Source organism: Acipenser ruthenus, chromosome 9 (assembly GCF_902713425.1).
Source record: "Acipenser ruthenus chromosome 9, fAciRut3.2 maternal haplotype, whole genome shotgun sequence".
NCBI lineage: Eukaryota > Metazoa > Chordata > Actinopteri > Acipenseriformes > Acipenseridae > Acipenser > Acipenser ruthenus.
This window is the reverse complement of record NC_081197.1, coordinates 11,198,358-11,216,469: the sequence shown is the minus strand read 5'-3', so window position 1 is coordinate 11,216,469 and position 18,112 is coordinate 11,198,358. Positions and strand designations below refer to the sequence as shown.

Genomic DNA, 18,112 nt, shown 5'->3' with positions numbered 1-18,112 from the left:
GCTATAAAGATGTTAATCCAGGTGTTTTCAATCAAGGTTATTTTTTTTATTTTTTATAATGCTGCTCTGATGATGGAAGCATTATAGCAAGTAAACCCTAATTAGCCAGTTACAATTGCATCTAACTTAAATCGCATCAAACTGAAATTGCATAAAATACTAATTATATGTGAGGCAGAAAAAAAAATTGATTGCAACTTAGAGGGAAGAAGATATCAGTCTACAACGCAATCTTGTGCACTGTTTCATTTACTTTTCTGTTTGTCACACAAGGAGCGACTGAAAATAAATGCTTGTCCCTCCAACATCTGCCCAAGTTTCTGCTTGACGGATGCTTTGAGGAAACTGTACTTTCACGCAGCAAACTGGGGTATGAAATGTTCCCAGAGAACAATTGTCATCTTGAATCTAAGATTCCATAGGATCCCTGCTCTTTAGAAAACAGGAATACAAGACCAAACCACATTAATCTGCAGTCAGCACATGGTTTCTGTTAGTGGGTGGCACAGATGGAGGTGCAGTATCACATTCATCCACCACAAATGTGGGGTTAGATGAGTTACAACCTCTTCTTGCAACCATGTCTCCCCCAAGTTCTCAACTCTTGTAGCAGCTTCAGGGCAACATCGAAAAGTAAGTAGTTTCAAATATAATGACTTTTCAACTATCCCTATCTATTCTACAGAGACAGAAAGTGTAGGTGGGGCTGACAAAGTTCAAAGGTTACATTGTTACATGATTTGAATGGAATGAGAAATGTGTTGCCATAAAATAGTCATGTAAAAAAAAGTTACTTACTCTTCAGTCTCAGTCCACTCTTAATTTAATCTCAAAGAACCTTAAGATGTTATCATCTACTGGATTGCCAACTGAACATGATTACAGTTTCTGTATAATGTTTTCTTTTTATTGACGACTGGTACTGTGTGTTTTAAATATATATGTGTACAAAACAGAATTACACTTTTATTCGATGTTCAGCGCTGTTTAGGCATGAATCCAAACTGAGCCAAAAATAAAGCTATATATCAAGTGAACTTGAAGTGAGCTGTAAAGCCAAATATGACCAGAATTCAGTTTCTACATATTGAAGCCTATGATACACGTTTTGTTGACGCTGTGGTGGAGAATAGTTCCAGACCTATTCAGAGCCAGCCTCTACCAGATTGTGTGAGGGCGTGAATATAAATTGACTTAATCCTTCAGCACTTAACATCAAGCAAAAATAAAATAAGCTAGAGGTTCAATTATATGCCGTTCTTTGGCTAGAGGCTCTCAGACTACACACAGACACACTTGACATATATTAACTTCACACTATCATATCATCCATGTAGCTATTTTATTCTGTGTGATTAAGTTAAACAAGTTTGTTGTCTTTGACTTGTAGGAGTAAAAAGTACATGTATCACTGCCTGAACAGATATAGATAGAAGACAAATACTGTATATGCCTGAAATGTTTTCCTTTTAATAATCTAGACATTTACCCATCTTGCCAAAGGTCTTTAAAGTTACTCCTGTTTTTAATTAAAATTGAATTTTTAATTAAAACACAAGATTAAATGGATAGTGACCATGTGACAGAGACAGAATGATTCTTGGTGATAAATCTCCCTCCCGACCTGTGAGAGTGCTGTGTAAAGGGAACAGAGTGCCCTGGACTGGATGGCCAAACAATTCATTCCCGGGGTTAGGCGGAAGTCTGCCATCTAGAAAGGGGGCTGAACCCATGGATTAAACAAAGCAATACACCATGCTGTTATTGCTTATTATTTACTGTTGTCATCAGACTGTGTATTACACATAAATAAACCATCATTTCACCAGTACTTTGTTGTTTGTCCTTGTCTTGAGCACTGCATCACCCCTACACCTGTGCACTGCAAACCACTTTGCAACAGACCATCACTAACAGTTGCACTCATTAGTACCTTTGCAACAAATTATGTATGTAAATAAATATATACTAATGTAATATTTTTTCAAATTAAATATTTATTTGTTTTGCCTTTTTTATACATCATATTGTATAGCTGTTTGTGGACTTTTAGTTGAACACAATTGACCTGAGAGGAGCTAATCATAGATAAATATAGGTAAAACCCCTGTTTCGAGGCGGATGCATTAGTTCCACCTCCTGTCTTGCTAATTTGCATTAACATGTCAGAAGGTCTACTTAATGCATCCTCTGAGATTAAGAGGTTTTACACATTTATGCCCCAAAGAGATTTTTAATGTCAGGCATTCCCCAGTCTAGGTGCCAAAGGTCTTTGTAAATGTAGCCTATGAGGCTGTGTTATGGTGGGCTCTGTCAATGGTAATTACCAAGGCTTTAATAACAGTTTCCTAGGTCTCATTATTTAGGACAATTATAGTAATTCATATTAGGTATCATTTGATGAGATTATTTTGTTAGCGGTATGTGGTCTCCTAATACTGATAATGTTTTAAAAGACTTTAGGTGTGTTAAATCAATCAAGCAGAATAAACGGTTTCCTTAGATGAGTCAGTAACATCTAGCCAACAAGGAGCCTCCAGAAATACTGACAGTTTCACAGGTGCAAAATCAATTAACAAAGCAGTTGACCCCTCTAGAAACAGAAAAAAAACATAAACAGATGTGTTGAGAAAAGAAATGTGGACAAGGATAAGATCAATAGCAAGGCAAGGACGAAAAACATTTTATCCAGAACGAACATGACATCAATTACTTACAGCAGTTTAGTAATAAAATAAATCAGTATACATTGTTGATATCAGAAATGCGTAGATTTATATCAAAAACACATATTTTTCTGATATGACTCGCCATACGGATGCACCCTGTGCCCTATCAATCACTAACACTACAGTAAGCATGTTTTGCTGTGGGCTGTTTGAAGCGCGTTTTAAAATCTGCAGTCATTAAATTGTGTTAAGCACACCACACCTGCATCCTAAACCTGTTAATTTATGTAAATTGGTTGCGTATTTGCTTAACTGGGATTTTTCATTTTTTTGTACGATAAAATGGGTAATAATTTAAAGCAAGATGCAGATATCTAGTTGCACCCAAGTTTTGTCCAAAACTGAACTGGCAGTATTTTAAAACTTGATTCACAAAATGTATTGACACATTTGTTAGTTACAGATTCACTGTAATTTGTTTAATTATGCATGCTATCTGCTCTATGCTATTTTGGAGAGTATACTAGTTACAGCAACTAGATGAGTCATTCTTCATACATACACCTACACTTTTCACAGTGTCGGCTCTGTGATTTTCTGACGTGTTCTCTAATTTTCTCTCCCACTAAGTAAAAAGTAACATCAAGCTAAAATTATATTTGACCCATAGGTCATACATTGTATGTTTTTTTTTTATATAGTGTAAAAGGTTTAATTTACCAGTAATTAATCTGTTTGTTACACATAGCGACATGACGTAAGAGGTGATGCTTTATGTTACCAGAGCGTTTCCTGAATAGTGTCATTCTGACTCTTTTTTCTTGTTCTATTGTCAATACAATTCACTTTTTGAACCCTTACCTTTTCTGGTGCACTTATAAATCTGTGGTGAAGTATCTTCCTATTCCTTACAGAATCACCATCAAACTCCACCATTTGGGAAACAACACTGGCTACATTTATAATGCAAATAGAGGTAGAATGCTATGATTGTTGTGCTATTGTTCCGAAAAAAAGGGTTTACAACAAACTTCTAAGTGCCACGCTTGTGGGTGTCATTGTATGGTAATTAAGGAGGTAATTGCTTGGTCTAAATGGAGAGCTCAACACGTTGCTGAGATTTCAATGATTTGTCTGGAGGTATGTATATCAAGCTGTATATTCCATTTATCATTTACAGTATATGAAATACCTGAATGTACCTGACAATCGTGGGGAAGCACTGATGTAGATCTGTGCCCTGTCCCTGGTTGTCTTTGTTTTTTCATTGGCCCTTGTGTTAATTGTTTTGATGCAGTTCAACATGCACACAAGCCTTGAGATGGGGTTACAGGGAGGTGTATTTCTGACTCAGTAAGATGACGAATTATCAGTTTGCCCTTGAATTTGATGCATTTTGACCCACAGAACAATGTTAATTGTACCAAACTGGCACTGGCCTACCCCCTCCAGATGTTCCACGTTTGCAATTTTGAACATCTAGAAAACTATAGTGCAATGAAGGGATAATTACATCAAAATTCAAGAAAAAGAATGTTCCATTCTGGGTGCCAGAAGTTGCTGTAAACATAGGCACTGGTCAATAACCAAAAGACTTGTGTCAAATCAGGAAATGAGCCTCAGAACAAGTCATTAAGCAACACAGAAACACAACTCCCAGAGATGTTCAATAAAAAATCCTTTAAATGGAACCCATTTTAGATTTCTCATTCTGTTTCCACTTCATTTGTTTTAACTTTTAAAGGGAATGAAGCTTTAAGTGGTAGGGCATGGCATTAACATGCAAAAATGATACAAAAGTGCCATTATGGCTCACTTGAATGGTAATGTCATTGTAGAGGCCTGTATCTGTGTTTAGCCAAGCTCCATACTGAAAGGTTTGCCTGAATATGAAGGGGACAATTTGGCTTAAAGTGCCTTTTGTCAGATAACATGCACAATGTGAAAATCTTCTTCAAAATGTTGATCAATTCAATCCACCACACCGCTCATGAAGCATTTGAGTAACAGAACCACTACTTATTTTTTTCACATATCAATTTTACAAACCATTCTATCACAGGTGCCATTCTCCTTTCCCAGTACAATTGGTTCTCAAACTGGGGCCCTGGGGACCACTGAGTGGCCCTGGGATAGTTTCCGGGGGGTCATAGTTGTAAGGAGAACATAATTCCACATTTCTCTGGATTCATTGGATGGGAGTCTTCATTTAGGATGCCAAATTTAACAGGCAGCCTTGAGCCAAGAAAGTTTGTGAACCCGTGCCTTACACTTTGTCCATTTTTTGTACAATCGTTATCTATTATGCAACACCATGTCAATTTAAACTTTTATGCTTTATTAAGTAATTTATTAAGCTTTAATACGGTCACAGAGCTCTAACAACAATTTACTGTACATTTCTCTTTGTAGATTTCCTTCTGAACCTTTTTTGTGCCAGTGTTTATTGTTATTGATGTTAGTCAGACAACTATTGAAGTGTGCTTTGTAGGTAATTAAAGCTACATCTAAAAAATATTAGAGAAACGCTGTTACCAATTTAGTCAATAACTGTAATCAATACAATTTACTTCACTCAAGTAATGACAAGAAAGGCTCTCATTTAGCTGACATTACTCTAGAAAAGTTTTAATTGGTAACAATAAATAATTAACTACTCTATGACCTGAATTGATGTTTAATTGGTTCAACAGTTGAAGCAAAGAGACAAATTGGCTGCTGTAGGGCAACTACTCAGCCCTTCTCTCTCTGTATAAATTCAAGTCAAGTGATAGCTGTTTGTTTGCAATGTTAAATCTAATTGCTATAAACCTGTGCTGGAGATTTAAATACTAACTGGGTTTCAGTTAGAAACCAATAAATATAGGGGCTCCCGAGTGGCGCATCCAGTAAAGGCGCTCCACGCAGGATGTGCCCTATAGCCTGGAGATTGCAGGTTCGAATCCAGGCTATGTCACAGCTGACCGTGACTGGGAGTTCCTGGGGGGCGGCGCACAATTGGCTGAGCGCTGCCCGGGTAGGGAGGGCTTAGGTCAGCAGGGAAATCCACAGCTCACCGCGCACCAGCGACCCCTGTGGCCGATAGGGCGCCTGTGGTTCTGCAGTGGAGCCGCCAGATCTGTGTTGTCCTCCGGCACTATAGGTCTGGTGGCATTGCTGTAGATCTGCAGTGCGAAAAATGACGGCTTGGCAGGAGCACGTTTCAGAGGACGCGTGTTCCAGCTGCCGTTTCCCGAGTTGGCGGGGGGGTTGCGAGCGGTGAGCCGAGGATACAGATAATAATTGGGTATACTAAATTGGGGAGAAAACCGGGGTAAAAAATTGGCGATGACTAAATTAAAAAAAAAAAGAAACCAATAAATATGTGTTCAAAATCCTATTGCTGGTTACCAGCTCACTAGCAGCTGCTCGATGTTTCAGTAGGGCCTACATTAACTGGATTGAAATTCTTGAGTTGAAAACCAGCTTCAATTTAAATGCAGTTTTGTGTCTGTTTAAGATTGCCTGGTCACTATCAGCAACCGGTTATGAAAGCATGCTGTATGTAATGGAGCTGTACTATGTGGTATGCATACTGTAGCACACTTGCCACTTTAGTAATAAAGGCTATATATATCATAATTTGTGGCACATTTATAGCTGTTCCTTTACTGGAATACAGTACATTAGTGGCAACAAAAAAAAGCTGCTGCACTCAGTTTCATACCACGGTTAATAGTATATTAATCATTTAAAAGCTATGGATAACATATGACACCCCGATCACATAAGTCAACAGATAATATCCATTAGTATAGTTCAGTGCTGAATATTGGTTTTCACAGCTTGCTTTATCTTGAAGCCTGGCATTCTTGTGCAGAGTTGTATGGCAGTATCTATTTCAATGATACGTGCTGCCTCTTAATTTCGCAACAAGTAAACTGCTGTCTTCAGCCCTAATAGCCTGTGAATTGAAAATCCATTTGTATTTGAAACTCTTTGCTAAAGATTTTTCCAACAGGGTAACATTGGGCTTGGGTACATTCATTTGAAAGAAATTCAGAAGGGATCTTATAAAAACATCAAACATATATAAAAATACATTATTAAATATTTCTCTACTTAGCAATGTATTGCCATCTATATATTTGACATTTTAATCTGTACTTGTGGCAGGGCAGAAAAGCCCTGTGTGTAAAGCGGGGGCAGGGCAAAGCATTGTATTGTATGTATTGTAAATACTGTATTGTTTTGGTTATTTAAACGGGTGAGTTAATGTATTGTATGATTTAAATGTATTTTGTGTTTATTTAAAGAATGCAATGTTTTAGTTGTTATTGTTTGGCAGCATGGAAGGGGTTATAGCCCCATCCCACTAGGCCTGTGCAGAATGTGGCGGTCTCTGAATTAATTAATTGGTTGTTAATTCGGGGTGGTGATTGGAAGGAGGAACTTGAGCGAGCGAGAGAGCGAACGGAAAAGCAAAAACGAAAGTAAAAAGAAAAGTAAGCAATTGCTACTCATGCTGGGAAGCACCAGCACCGCACTTGTTTTGGGTGGAGGTATTATATAGTGTGCGAGATTTGTTTTGTTTAAATATTTATTTTTGCTCTGTGAGCAGTGTTTTGTGTACAACCTTTTTATTTACTTTTTTGTTGAATAAAAACGCGCCTCAGCGCTCGTAATGGGCTAATCCAATTTAAAGTTTTACGTCGTCTTCAGTTTTCTAAAACTAAATTAGCCAACTTTAATAACTAGACAGAAAATGTTATACTGTTGGAAGCAAGCTGCCCCTCCTCTGTATGTCCACTGGATTAGGGATCTTATGCAGATGGTCCAGTTGGAGAAAATTAAATTTACAATCCACGGATCAGTGACAAATTTTACTCTGTTGCAGCCTTTCCGATCCCACTTTGAGGAGCTCAGATTTGAACTATCCCCAAAAGAGTATTTAGATCGGCCATTGTTTTGATCAATTGAGACCTTGTTGTTTTGTAATTCAATGGCAAATTACCAACAAATACAACTATTTCAAAACAATAACTTTTTTATGTATTTACCCTCTTTAATGTTTTTAGAGGATGCTTTTGATAGCATTTTGAGTTAATTGATAAATATAATCTATTAACATCTCTATTTTAGAAAGCATTCTTACTTTACAGCATTTTTTCACACCTACCTAAAACTTTTGCACAGTACTGTATATATATATATATATATATATATATATATATATATATATATATATATATATATATATATATATATACAGTATACCTACATGTAGCAAAAAATAAATAAAGAAATTCTCAGCTTGATTTCTGGCTGGTTTTATATATCGGTATATATGATAGCGCCATATATGCATGAGAGTCTGCAATTTTGCAAAACTCATTTACATTGGAATTATTATTTTGGTGTCATTAAGGAATATTCCTGGCTCTGTCTTCATCAATTAATCTGTAACCTGTGTGATTGCACTCAGTGTGGTGGCTTGTTTCACAGCCGCTAGGATTCCCACTGATCGCTGGAAGAAACCCAAGGCACATTAAGTATAGTGCAGCTGTTGCTCTCAGTTAAATTGATAAGGCTTGACTTCCAATCAAAATGGCTCTTCTTCCAGCTTCCAGCAAAGATGAAGAGTGGAGATTGTGTTGAAGCTGTATCTTCTGTGGAGATCTCCATTTCACTCATCAACAGTGACACTGTAAAGTATTCATACAGCCCCTGGACTTAGATGCAAATACTCTGACCCCATTTTTATGGCGGTGGAGGGGGGGGGGGGGGGGGGGGGCTTTGTGTCCTAAATATATGACCCTAGTCTTTTCTGTCCTTCAAATCCCATTTATTTTAAACCACTCCTTTTTTGTTTGAAATCCATAGCTAATTGGAAATAAAGAAGTACCTCTGTACTTCTTGTACCTCTGTAAGCGACACATAACAATCAGGTTCATTGTGTACAGTGTTTGAAGTGATGCTATTACAAAATGGGGATGGAATTGACAAACTGCCGTGAGAGGTATATAAAGAAAAAAATCATTATTCTTCTGATACAATCTACCTGGCTCACTGTGTGTGAATTTTACATGATAAAAATAACATGAAGCAATTTTTTTTTTAAATTGCCTGCACAGCACAGTACTTAAGAAAAAGATTACTGATTTATAACTGTATTCATTTTCTTTTCATAGTGACACAAATTGCGTACTGTATTAGAATCCAGTGAAGTTCATAAGAGAATCTTTTAAAGTTTTTAACACAAAGAAGTGCAAAACAAAAGGTCAGAGGCCTTAGACTGACAAAGACAGTATTGAAGTATTGAATGGAATGAAAAGGACATAAAGGTCTGTTACCCATTCTTCCATAGGAATACGAAGCTGCCAACAAGCTAATGAGTTCTGTCATAACAAGGCACCTACTGAGTGGGAGAACCAAGCAGTTAATGATGAATAAGAACAATCAGTGTATGGAGTGTGAGATTTGCTTTCAGCAGTTTTTGAATTTTTAAAGCCATATAGTATAAAGATATTGTTCACATCAAGAGGTATGTCAAATTATTATATACAAGTTCAAACATTGGTGGGGCTGGACCCCCTTTCAAGAATATTGGTGGAGCCCGGGCACCATGGGCCCATATAACCTGGCGCCTATGGATAGGGTCCTTATGGAATGCGTATCCCAGGGTGATATAACAAGCTAACAAAGCTCTAGGCTCCGAGCAATTATTATTGATTTAAAATATCAATATAAATACCCAGAACTGAAGGAGTCGTAATATTTGAATGCCTTGGAATGGAACCATTGATTTTTCATCAGGTTTGTAAATGGGGATGGGGTTGGGTTGTTAAATCTCTAAAATGAACTTTGATACTACAAATAATTTTTATGCCAACAAAACTCAGCATACAGCGATACAGTTAAAAAACAAAAGGGGAAATCAGGATAAGGAAGGCTGAAGGAAGCAACTGTACTCCGTATCTGTTATTTCAATAACTTTGATTTGCAAAAAAATGAAATTCCATATTAAGCTTATCTGACACCAAAGAGGGCCTTTTTCATTGTCCTTATTTCAGCTTGGTGGATGTGGTGAACTGTTCACACAACTACAGCACATGTACACCATGCTCTTCCTACCTTTAGACCCAATCTACTGTTTATGCCAAACTGTAACATGTCCTGTCTTGTTGTTACGGTTGCAGAGCAGGCAGCTTTTTTTTTTATAAACTATAAAAATTGTATTAATTCCTGTGCTGCTTCCCTGGGTAACAGCAGAGTTCGCATACAACATGCAAAATCTTCCAGTTTACCATTTAGTTCACAAGGTAATATAGAGGTAGGTATTTAAACAGGCAGGAAGGTATTTAAACAGGCAGGAAGCGTGTGAAGCTTAAACTACCTTTAGGGGCTGACAAAGAAACCGGACGTCTGCTTTGCCATAAAAAAGTTTACAATGGTAAGAGTTTGGAAAACGATTGTAGTAAAGCACAGTAGAGGGCATGGAAGTATGGAAAACATATTTAATAATGGTAAATGCCAGTATAAATGTGGTAAATGCATTGTAAACTGAATTTCAAATACAGTGCATTTGCATGAATCTATGACAATTTTATTTGAAATCCAATTGAGAAATTGAAGCCATCATCGTCTAAATACTGGTCAACCAAAAATGACTGAGTTCTGTGACAGCTACAGTATGACCCCCCCCCCCCCCCACCCCCCCCTGCCCCTCACCCACACACACACACACACACACCAATTTTATTTTGTGTACCAATTTACAGTACCGGTAATTAAAACAAATGATGAAGTATAATACATTACTATAATCCTAAAAAGCTTGTTTTTCAGGAAAGCACCAGGTGTTCAGATATGTTCTCATTGCTTTTAATTAAAATTATGAAGGCTTAAATTAGATGCTAATGAATCTTCTATGGATCTGGTTAAAAAAACAAAACAAAACAAACAAAAAAAAAACAGTATGAGAGCTTTCTCTGTTAGTAACTCAGACAATTATACAGAAGATAGTCTCCCAATCTCAACACAGAACAAGATATTTGCTTGATTTCTTATTAATGTATAATACATCCTTTCCGATTTACATTATTATAGAGCAGTATACTGTTCGCCCAATTAGCATTACAACCGTGTGTCTGCAATGTAAAAAATGACTTCAATGGGAACATGAACCTTATATGCCACAACATTCCTCTCAATATTTATGAGGGCCTATTATTTGTTAGTGTCAAAATCTTATAATGGTTTAAAAATGCTAAATGTAGGATGCTTCAATAGGATTTAAGGATCTTGAATTATTGAAAAGCTACTTTATCCAAAACTTCTCTCTATACCCTAACAATTACACCAAAGCGACAGTATCTTTTTAGTAACATACTTTATTTATTTTTAAACTGAAATTTAAACATTGGAAGACATGTATTGTGTGCATTTGAATGGCATGTCTATCATTTAAATGTTCTATGCAAGTACAAGACAATCAACATTTTAAATACCATGTACACACTTAATAAACTTAATAAGAAGCTATATGGCCTACTGTTCTCTGTCAGTGTATTAATCACCAGTTCTCAAAATGATATGGCCAATATGTCACCTCATAGCTGTGACCCACCTACTGACCCAGGAAGACTAAAGATAATTGACCACCTTCCATTCTCACTGTAGCCAATAGCCTTTCACTTGGAAATCCTTGAAGACAGAGACCTGACTGGCCTACTGCAAGCCTCCCTGTCCAATAGGGGTTGCTGTGCATTGGTATGGCGAGACGAAGCAACCTCCAACCCTGATTTAATTCTATATTACAATTACTATTACAATTCCTTCTGTCAAGTTAGTATTCACTAAAAGAAACATTAGTATTCACTAAAAGAAATGTCTCATATACAGTATGTGCTCTGTGTTATTCAGAGAACCAGTGAAAAAGCCCAGATGTACATTCCTTGTGCAGATTTGTTGCCTAATGTATGCCACACTTTTGCCCACAATTCCATTTTCCCAACCATTATATTTATTCTTACATTATCCTCCACTGCGACTTAAAGGAAATAATTATAAGCCTTCAGGGAGCCATCACAGTTGGCGAACACCAAAAAATATAAATCAAAACAGTCACAGTACAGTGTAGTCTAACTGAGCTTCCTGTCACGTCTAAACATATAAAACATATTTTTACTACCAATTCTTTATATTGAAAAAGGCATAAAGATAAAACAAAACAAAAAAAAAATGAAAATTGTGAAAAGCTTTTAAAATGTGCAAAATTACAAAATTAGCAAGGCAAAACCTTAGTGCACTTTCAAAGTATTACAGTATTTATTTCAGTTTTTTAAGCTAGAAATATACTGCACAGCACTGTTATTTGTTACCAATAGTACATTACTTAAAGGGACACTTTATATTATGGACTATTTAATATTTACCAGGTTTCCTCATTTCTGTTTTAAACCACAGGATCTGGTTCGGAACAGAATATTCTAAAAGATGAATTTCTGAAATGAGAAATTACCACAAGGCATTTGCAACTATAGTGCCACTAAAACTGTGAGGTAGTAAATAGAAAATATCTATACAAAATCACAGTTCAGTGTTATTTTCCTGGTTACTACATCCATTTACAATCCATTGGCATCCATTTACAATCCAGTTTAAATACAAAAATGAAGGTTCATTTTATGCTATTTGAACCTGAAGAACGACCTTGAGTATACAACAGTGGAGAGACTATCTCTAAGTTCATTAAAGCACCAGGGAGCAACTTACAGGAGGATGCACATAGAAACCATTGCTGGAGTGCTACAGACCTATTGATTCAACACCATAACAAGCATAGCTGCAGATCTAATATCTATTACTGTATATGGGGCAGAGTGGACAATATTAGCCACTGAAGCCCAGTATCAGTTATGGGGGATAACGTATAGTGGAATGCTTGAATATCAAATTATGGATTTACTTAGCATCGTCAACCAAAGCCAATAATGTTTGATAGGCCATGAAACACAAATAAACTCCCTGGCAATGCTTTCTGGCAAGCTTTCAAGCAACATAGGTTACATTTCAAGTCATTTTTCCTATTACAAAGTTCAAGCAATAAAAGTCAATCCAAAATGTTGCTTCAGAAGTTGTCACAAAGCATGCGCCTATTACTTTGTGATTCATGGTTTAAGTCAGAAAAAAAAGGGTCTGGGGTTGGTTTGCCTCACCATGCCTCAACTGTGAGAGGTGTGTTGGTAAAAACAGATAACATTGTCTGATGTGTAATACTGCAATAATAAAAGGGTGTCATTGTTTGTTGAACTGTACTACAGTGCTATTGGTTGGTATAATATTATCCCATAATAATCCATTGCCTTGGATTTCCAAATGCCACAGAACATTGTTCATTACATAAATTATTTTTCTTAAGCCATTCTTCTTTAATTCATTAATAAAATTATGTTTTTGGTTTTTTTTACTGAACACATTTACATAAATGTGGTGGCAACTGCGATTGATGTTTAGTCTGATTAACACTACTGTGACCTAAATTACATTTTTTAAATTAACCTTTAATTTTTAATTATTTTACAAGTATGTCACTTGATATTAAAATCTTGTTTTCAAGTGTGACCTAAATTAACTTTCAACAAGGAGATGCAACTTATATATATATATATATATATATATATATATATATATATATATATATATATATATATATACACAGTGCTTTGCAAAAGTATTCAGACCCCTGACCAATTCTCTCATATTACTGAATTAGAAATGGTACATTGAAATTTCATTCTGTTTGATATTTTATTTTAAAACACTGAAACCCAAAATGAATTATTGTAAGGTGGCATTGGTTTTATGTTGGGAAATATTTTTAAGAAAAATAAAAAACTGAAATATCTTGCTTGCATAAGTACCCCCACACATTAATATTTGGTAGAGCCACCTTTCGCTGCAATAACAGCTTTAAGTCTTTTGGGGTAAGTATGTACCAGCTTTGCACACAGTGTCGGAGTGATTTTGGCCCATTCTTCTTGGCAGATTTGCTCCAGGTTGTTCAGGTTGGTTGGACGACGCTTGTGGACCGCAATTTTCAAATAGTGCCACAGATTCTCAATGGGATTGAGATCAGGACTTTGACTGGTCCACTGTAGGACATTCACCTTTTTGTTCTTGAGCCACTCCAATGTTGCTTTGGCCTTGTGCTTGGGATCATTGTCTGCTGAAAGGTGAATTTCCTCCCAAGCTTTAGTTTTTTAGCGGACTGAAGCAGGTTCTCTTGCAATATTTCCCTGTATTTTGCTCCATCCATTGTTCCTTCAAATTTTAACAAGATGCCCAGTCCCTGCTGGTGAGAAGCATCCCCACAGCATGATGCAGCCACCACCATACTTCACTGTAGGGATGGTGTGTCTTGAGGCATGGGCAGTGTTAGGTTTGCGCCACACATAGCGCTTTGAGTTTTGGCCAAAAAGCTCTATCTTGGTCTCATCTGACCACAAAACCTTTTCCCACATCACAGCTGGGTCACTCTCATGCTTTCTGGCAAACTCCAGACGTGCTTTCAGATGGTACTTTTTGAGTAACGGCTTCTTTCTTGCCACCCTCCCATACAGGCCAGTGTTATGCAGAGCTCTTGATATGGTTGACTGGTGCACCATTACTCCACTCCCAGCCACTGAACTCTGTAGCTCCTTCAAAGTGATTGTTGGCCTCTCTGTGGCTTCTCTCACAAGTCTCCTTCTTGTTTGAGCGCTGAGTTTTGAGGGACGGCCTTTTCTTGGCAGTGCCTGGGTGGTGTGATGCAGCTTCCACTTCCTGATTATTGATCCAACTGTGCTCACTGGGATATCCAAACACTTGAATATTATTTTGTACCCTTTCCCTAATCTATGCATTTGTATTACTTTATCTCTAACTTCTGTAGAATGCTCTTTGGTCTTCATTTTCCTTCAGATTCACAGCCTGACCAATGATCCTTCAACAGTGGGGTTTTTATCTAGAAAATGTGACAGCAACTTTAATGTATTATGTCAAACTATTACATTTCTTAATTGGTTGTTAACTAACCTGCTTTTTTTGTTTGTTTTGTTTTTGTAAGTGCACTACATTACATTGTGGTTTGGTTTGGGGGGGGGGGGGGGGGTCGGGGGGTGGTGTGGTGGTTAAGCTTGACATGGTATTGATTTTGTATCTGACGCTTAACTTGCTTAAATAGAATGTCGTTCTTGTTTAAATCGTACCAGTATTTGCTGTCCAGTGCGTCTTTGACAAGGCTGGGTTGTTGGTATTTTTATGCTGCTTACTTTCTTCCTCTGCTCTTGAATTTAACAAGCTTGTTCGTGTTGCTCACACATGCAATCCAGTGCCTGTGTCTCTCCGCGTCACCATTATGTCAATGTTGCCCAGTAGGTTGCGCTGTGTCTGCTCCATGTAGCCAGGCAATTCTTTTCAATCCTGCGAAACGGATTGAGTCTACATTGGTGTACTGTACTTGTGAAGGAACAACAACGCGTTTTGCTGGACAGAGATACAAGCATGCTCCAAACTTCTATGTGTATTTTAAAGTAGAAATAACAAGACGGATTTACTACAACTGGAAAGGGTAGGTCAAGTTTGCATTTTAAAGGGTAGCGCCAGGTTCCAGTTGTATACGTTATTTGCGGTTACAGCAAACTATGTTGTTATTCATTATTTCAATTAAGCTGCATTTGCACTTGCGAGAACTGGGAGAGAAAGTACAAAAAGAAATTGCCAGTGTTAGTGCATGTTGCATTGAAAGGAACCAATTGGACAATTTATATTATTTTTATGTGTTAACAAAAAAAAAAAAAAAAAAAAAAAAGAGTTTGATTTACTCTCCTTGCATTATTTCACGGGACCTGTCTGGAGATAAATGGTGTCACAGCGGTGCCCAAAATAATCCAAAAAACAGTGCAGGGTTTGCAAAAATGTATATAGCACTTATTATGATTATTATATTAGTTTATATTTTGAATACAGTACTAGAGCAGTTCGGAAGTTAATCATGTATGTTGCAAAAATCAATGGGATGTGCCCTGGCATGCTTCCACGTAGGTAGTAGTACTAGCTCTATCATATGTACTACAAACTCATTCAAGTTTCAAGTTTCGGTTAAAAAAAAAAAAAAAATCCAATGCGAAAGAAAACAGTTGTGTATTATGAAAAGCCAACGCCGCTTTTATTGGTCAGGAATGTAAAGTCAGTTGGTTATTATGAATGCAATTTAGTCTACTCGTTGTTGTGGATGTGTGTGTGTGTCAGGTGCAGCATACAGCACAAGACAAGTTCAAAGGAATATGAAAATTACAGTTGTCACCATTCAACTAGAAATTAAATAAAATAACAATCTTAACCATCAATGCCAGATACCAAAGTTGCCTCACAGTACATGGAAGTAATGACCGCACGGTACGCTGAACGATCTATCTTTATAAAGAGGTTAGAATGAACCTCCTTCTAGCTGCATTAGCCTAAATGTAGGGAGAAATGCACTACCAGTATTATCATCGTGTTAGTGGTCTACTCTGTGTTACGCAACACAGCAAAGTGCACTCCTACTTAAAAAAAATAAATAAATAAGGAAACAAAAATCCTCATGCAGCACCGAATTCAGGCTGTGTGTGTCTCTTCATGGTGGTAATAATAGTTCATTAGTGACTGGGTGGTTCATTTTGTGTGAGAGGTTCTTTCAAGCTCTATTAATTAGGTTGCTTTGTATAACATACTAACTGATAACATTCACCTGAACATTACTGATCAGGAAATCTATAAGAAATCATACATCTTAATATTAAAAGCAGGGTGACCTTGTAGATTTTAAACGTGTTTTTTTTTGTTGCTACATACATTTTATTTATTAATGAAGTGGATTATTTCTTTATATTTTTGTTGGGAGATAGCCAATATTTCTAGATGTACTGTTTTTGAGGGGAGCCTTCTTTTTCTCTTGTGCTTGACCTCTTTCTATACCTGAGGGAGCAGGAAACTGTATTGATCAGCTACCATCAACCATCCAGAATCTGCAATACAGCTAAAAAGGCTTTCTTAGCATTAACTGTGAAAATAAGATTACCCGGCATTATTTATTTTGGGGGGTTTCAATGTTTGCATACACTGTATGGTTGTAAAAGGGTGTATGAAATATAGTTCTGATTGTAGGTTTTGTGTCTTGCTTTTAATGCTATAACAGTCAATTTTCATATTACTAGGAGGTGTCATTCAGGAGGTTTACAAGGTACTACATGGGTTAATATAATTCATAGAATTAAGCAATAATTCCCCTAAATGAACCCCTTTTCTAAATACTAAGGATCCTGGTAAAACGCATGGTGGTCCATGGTTGCGCTCACAACCCCGTTAAACACATGGTGGACACGTATTTGGAGAAGGTTCCTGGAGCGAGACCTCCTTTATAGTGGCACTGAGCTGCTTTTAGGCAGACCTTTATTTGTAGCTGTTTTTCTGTACTGTGTTTTGTTTTGACTTTTTGTATCTATTATTTTCATGTACACACAGTCATGAGGCTTTCAGCTGGAAAACAAAGCACAGAACAAAGTACTGGCTTTTCAGCCCCTTTTTTAAAGACATGTGGCCAAGGTTAATTGATTATCAATTAGTCACTCAATACCTGGCCACATGCTACACATACATTTTAATTAGTAAGAGAAGGGAATTCTAACCTCCCAGCCCTGCCACATTTAACACACACTTTATTTGCCAAAACCTTCAAATTAAACACATTTTCTTTACAAATAAAACAAAACATATTATTTACACTTATAGCCTCATCTCTGCCACGCATGGACTTGCGGTGAATTGGAAGTGTTCTCATTCCAATGAGATGTTAAAGTATGGCGCTGTCTACTTCAGCGCTACTCAACTCTGCCCCTCGAGATCCATTCCAGTCCTGGTCTTTATTCCAACTAGGGCTGCTATTAAATACAGTTTTGTTAAGTGCGATTAGCGGGTTGTCAAAGTTTTGATTTGGTCCCAGCCTAGGAGCAAAAACCTGGACCGGATTAGATCTCGAGGGCTAGTTGAGTACCACTGGTCTGCTTAATAATGGTCTGTGTCTTGGTCAAATTTCAATACAGCCCTAGACTGTACAGTAAAATTATACCCTGGCATAATTTTCCAAATTAAGGTTTTACATTGCTTCAAAGATTTTAGGCAAAGCATGCTCTTTAGGAACCTGCACTGTTTTGCAGAGGCAAGTAAAAACAAATAGAAAAAGCTTAACAAATAGAATAAGATGCAGATTATTATTTATTAATTTTAATGAATGAAAATTACATTCACCAGTGCTGCATAATGTAAACTGAACTGTAATAACTTTTGTAGAATTAATTTGCAGAATGATGTGTTGGTGGCATTTGTTCAGGTCAGCTTTTTGTTGTATTAAGCCTTGTGTGTGCTGTGTGTGTGCACAGACA

General features: G+C 37.0%; 1 protein-coding gene across 7 annotated transcripts in view; it reads left to right on the top strand.

The window, feature by feature from the left end:
- The first annotated feature begins 15,029 nt into the window (after positions 1 to 15,029).
- fat3a (FAT atypical cadherin 3a) overlaps positions 15,030 to 18,112 on the top strand; it is a 180,139-nt gene continuing 177,056 nt past the window's right edge. For all 7 annotated transcript variants that reach the window (XM_059031131.1, XM_034923644.2, XM_034923642.2 and 4 more), the window contains exon 1: positions 15,030 to 15,261. The gene's annotated coding sequence lies outside the window, so the exon portion shown is untranslated. The remainder of the gene's footprint in view (positions 15,262 to 18,112) is intronic.